Source organism: Hipposideros armiger, unplaced genomic scaffold, assembly GCF_001890085.2.
Source record: "Hipposideros armiger isolate ML-2016 unplaced genomic scaffold, ASM189008v1 scaffold_505, whole genome shotgun sequence".
Lineage (NCBI taxonomy): Eukaryota > Metazoa > Chordata > Mammalia > Chiroptera > Hipposideridae > Hipposideros > Hipposideros armiger.
The window spans coordinates 954,616-959,694 of NW_017731855.1; the positions used below are offsets into that span (position 1 = coordinate 954,616).

The 5,079-nt window shown below is 45.6% G+C and overlaps 1 protein-coding gene across 3 annotated transcripts in view; it reads right to left on the reverse strand.

Annotated features, from left to right (window-relative positions):
• The window catches only part of FHL1 (four and a half LIM domains 1), a 65,221-nt gene extending 60,152 nt beyond the window's left edge, over positions 1 to 5,069 (reverse strand). The window contains exon 1 of one of the 3 annotated variants that reach the window (XM_019667802.1): positions 4,916 to 5,069. The gene's annotated coding sequence lies outside the window, so the exon portion shown is untranslated. The remainder of the gene's footprint in view (positions 1 to 4,915) is intronic. The other 2 variants (XM_019667800.1, XM_019667806.1) reach the window with 2 other exon arrangements.
• Positions 5,070 to 5,079: the final 10 nt, after the last annotated feature.

Here is a 5,079-nt window from a genome sequence, read left to right on the forward strand (position 1 = left end):
CCTCAAGGCAGCCCAGCTCCAGGTTGAGCTGTTGTTCAGCATCTTAGCTGTGGAGGGCAGTGTCACTGGCCCTCAGATATGGGATCCGAACCTGGGCCCTCTGGCGTCCCAAGCCAGTTCTTAACCATCGTGCCACTCGGCCGGCCCAAGTATGATCAAATTTAACGTTTGTGGTTTTAATTACTCTCAAGCAAGCTCAATGGTATATAGGACATGTAGTAATTTTAATTTTGTTAAGTAAGATTTTGAATGGAGCATGCCACAAGGGAGACAGTACGACATTGTGTTTAAAACCATGAACTTCTGAAGAGTAAGACGATCTTAATTTTGATGTCTACTTCCAACCTTGACCAGCTGTGACACCTAAGGCAAGTTACTTTACTTCTCTGAGCCTAGCTCCTCACTTATAAAATGAAGAAAATATACCACCTATACAAGTGCCTGGCAGAGTAGTTACCATAAATGGTAGCTGTTACTGGTCTTTTAACTATTCAGGTCCATGTATGGGAACTAGTCACTTTTAAGACTAGTAAAGTGAGCTCAGCCAACTACTCAAGACACTGTCATTGTTCTCTATTCTCCTGAAGTTATGTTTTATTGCATTTTGTAGAGGAAATTACATCAACCTCAGAACTATTAACTTTTCGGGTCAGGTCATTCTTTGTTGTGGGGGCTGCCCTGTGTGCTGTAGAATGTTAAAGTAGCATCCCTGGCCTCTCAGTGGCATGCCGGTGCCCCAAGTTGTGACAGCCAAAAATGTCTCTGGACACTGTTCAGTGTCCCCTGGGGGCAAAACTGCCCCAGTTAAAAACCACTGGTCTAGCAACATCCACAAATGGGAATTCTCAAACCCCAAGCGGTAGCCCTGCAGGGGGACAAAGGTTCACTCCAGCTACTGTTTAGTATTGTCCATCCTACTGGGCTCTACCATCCTTATTATCCATAATTCAAAACTGACCACAGAAAAATATTTTTGGGGCCAATTTGCTGTCAGAAGATGCTTTAAGTCACAGGAAGGAATGCTTGCCTGGCTGTCTTCTTTTCACTACACAGTGATACAAAACGCTAAACTTAAATATCAGGAAATCTATGTCTTCTTAATTTTACATAAAGTTTATCTTTTTTTAAAAAGGCCATGGACGTTGGACCTTAAGATGACTTATGAACCATGTTATTACCCCAAATGAAAAGTATGTCTTAGTTGGGGAGGTGAGATAAAACGTATGCAGTGAATAATTCCCTGGAAACAAGTGACTCCACTGTTTGCACGGCTGAAGCATGTTTAATGTATATAAAGTGCTATGTTAATGTCCAAAAAGACCAGACAACTCTTGATTATTCACAACAAATTCACTGTCTATCTTTCATTTAATAATTGCACCAGAAGGCAGGAGCCATTTCTTATCCACTGTGCACCCCTGCACCTAGCACAGAGCCTACGACTGAGGTGGTAGGTAACTCAGTAAATGTTTGTTGAATAAATGTATGGTCACATATTCTGCTTAATTAAGTGCTCAATTCACACACACACACACACACACACACACACACACACACACAAAGAACCTTTCTTTGCTCTCGTCCAACAGGAGCTGAAAGAAAAGATCTCTTAAGAGAAAATAATTACAGTCTACTCCCTTTTACCTCAAATCCAAACAACTGGGAAGTTGAATTAACCAAAAATATTTTGTAGGCAAAGTTGGGAAAGCAGCCAAATAGATAAGGCCTAAAGTTCAAGCAAGCGCCAACATTTGTTCAACTCCCACAAGGTTATAAAAGCCAATGTTGCTGGCACCCGAGGGGAAAAAGGGAGGGGTGTGGGGAAGTAGGGAACCGGGAAGTGGAGGGCTGGAAAACAGGGATCCGTCTCAAAAGGTTAGCTTCCATTCCTCAACAAACTTATTTATTGATTGATTTTTATGTCAAAACTTTAGGGGTGAGGGTCAATTTCTCACACAAAAGTCTTGATTGACAAATTACTTTTGAAATGGATGCTAGCAAAATCTTTAAGGCTACTTAGAAAGATACTTGATCACATGTTAATTTCTGAAATCTCTCCACCTTTTTCCCCCCTCCAGTCCTGCAGGGCAAACAACAGGTTCTCAAAAAGCTGGGTGAAAGGCACTCCATTTACTCTTTTGTCTACAGAAACTTGAGGCCCACCACCCATCAATATGCTTCTCTTCTCAAAAGAGTTTACCTCTCTCAGCATTCTACTCATAAGAGAAAAAAAAATCGGACTTACATTGTATTTTTAAATGTACAGTGGACCTTTGAACAACACAAGGGATCATGAGCGCTGACTTCTGTGCAGTCAAAAAATCCACATGTAACTTTTGACTCCCCAAAGACTTAAACTGCTCCTGGGTGTGGGGGGATTGGTCCAGGACCCCCACAAATACCCAAATCCACATAACCTCAAGGTTCCTATATAAAATAGCATAGATCAATGCATACAGTTGGCCCTCCACATCTGCAGACTCCCAAAGGCAGATCGGCAGATCGCAAACATTACAGGTATTTATTGAAAAAAAAAATCCACGTATTTAAGTAGACCCCCCTCCCCGCAGTTCAAACCTGTGTGGTTCCAGGGTCAACTGTACTATTTTTAGATTGTTGCATATGCATAGAATGTGTATCACATTAACATTAGAAATGGTGCATATAATGATGTTTATTTAAATGTATTTTCATCAGACTTTGAGACCAAAATCTGTATTTCCACTTAACATTTCCAGGAAACAAATTAATTATCTTAGTAAAGTGGTCCATTAGTTTGATCCTTATTAAATTAGCTCCAATATACTGGTATTCTTCCAAGAGGAATTTTACCAATTGAAATCCTATACAATATTTTTTAATGTTTCACTCAAAAATCTAGACTTGGTTGGAAAACAAAAAAACAAAACAAAACACGTTCCTTCTCCAAAAATTCAATATGGGAATGGTAGCTTAGAATTTCAAAAACCAGATATGGCTACAGAACCTATATGGTAGTATTAGACTATATACTTATTGGGAGGTGGTTTGTACAAATCATGGCCTATCTGACCAATTTCCTGTTGCATAAAGATTCTATTTGCTCCTAAAAATGTTAAATAAACATTTTTAAAGACTGAAGGTAAAGACTAGATTGAAACCTTATGTAACCAGAAAATGGGAAAGCACGTACTGCCCTCACCACATTAAAGGCCTATTGGCTCTTTAATATGTATTTTTCCTAAACAAATAAGAGCATGAGTTTCCAAAGGCAAAACTACCATCCCAGAAGCCCTTGCTTCTTCACTATAAAAAAATGGGGAGGGTTCTGTTCCCGGAGAACAGAAGCTGGGTGGGAAAGGCTTTGCAAAATTCCATGGGGCTCGTAATTTAAACTTATGCTATTCTGCAAATGTTCACATTTCCAAGGAACAACATAAAACTTACATTAAAACTGTCTTAATCAAGATAACAGAAAATTATTCCTGCTGCTCTATAAGCTTGCCATAGATTTGATAACCCAGAGAATTACAGGCAATTACAAAATGATGGCTCCAATTAGGAAAACTGGATCTATTCCAAACTCAAATCAAAGGGGACTCAGATAATCCCGATAGGGTAATTTAAATGAATATAGGGGACTTCCAGCAAAGACATAAGTTTATTCTATTTCTACCTCTTCTAAAAGCCAGGCAAAATGCTACGACGGATCTCTTGCCCTTCAGAAAATTAAAAAAAAAAACAAAAACAAAAAAACCTGGAGTCCCCTTAATAAACCTTGTTCTCTTCCTTTCCCAAGGGGTCTCCCTGGTACAGGGTTTTTATTGTAAAGGGCAATCAAAACAACCCCGAGAAACTCGCACAGTCCCAAATGCAGAAAATAATATAGCACTGAACCCGAACCACACAGTCTTGCCTTGCTGATTTCCAAACGTCCAGCCAGGACTACCTAGTCCTGGACGACGAGAAGCCACGAGGAATGGAAGAGAAAGACAAACTTCGAAAGCAGAAAGCGCTCTCCCAGAGCCTAGAACAGACGGCACCTTGTAGAGATTTCACACTTTTGGAGACGGAAGGTCACATCCTGCAGGTTTGAAAAGCCACCTTCTAAGGCTCAACCCAGGTGACAGAACCTTCCTCTTGCTTTTCTAGGTTCCACGCTGGAGCTGAAATCCTCCACTCCCCCCATCCCCATTTGCCACCACCTCCCCGCGCGCCCTTCCATTAGAGAGAAGCACAGTGGGCTCTCCTCCTCCCTCCTCATTCTCCCTGCACCCCCCAATCCTCCAGCATCCCCCGCGGAAAAAATCCAGGCGAGCCCCTCACCTCCACTCCCTCGCATCCCCACGCCCGCCACCCTCGTTGAGCAAACCAAGGCAGGTCCCCCCTCATTACCTCCCCAATCCCCGCCATCCTTGATGAGAAAAGCAAAGCGAGCCCCCCCCCCGCTTCATCTTCACCCGCTCCCCACAACCCTGCTAGCTATCCTTGTTGAGAAAACCAAGAGGTGCCCCCACCTCGCCCCACCCCCACTGCCTGCCATCCTGGGTGAGAAAACCAAGGACCCCCTTTCCCTCCCGCCTCCCTCCCCACCATTCTGCTGAAGCAAACATGGAGAGCCCCTCTTTCACTCCCGCTCCCTCCCCTGTAGCTCCCCATCGCCACTGCCCGCCACCACCTTGGCGAAAGCCCAGGGAGACCGAGGCACGCACCAGAGGGGACCCCCCCCCAGTCGGCGTCCCGCAGCCCGGTGCGCCCCCAGTCCCCACCCCTGTCCAGGAGACCGAGGCCGGAGGCCGCAGGTCGCCGTCCCTGGAAGGCCAGATAGCCCCGACCGGCGGCGGCGGCAGGGCAGGAGGGCAGCGGCTCCCCGGGGACGCGGGCCCGCGGGCGGGAGGCACACACGCACGCACACGCGGTGAGAAAGCGGGCTTACTGCCTGGGGATGCTCGGCAGCGCAGCTGTCCCGGCGGCGGCCGCTCTCTGCACCGACACCGAGACGCGGCGGAGGCGGCGGCGGTGGCGGTGGCGGTGGCAGACTGAGCCCCCTCGGCCGGGCGCGGGATGTAGGGCGCGGGAGGGGCGTGAGAGGAGGGGCGC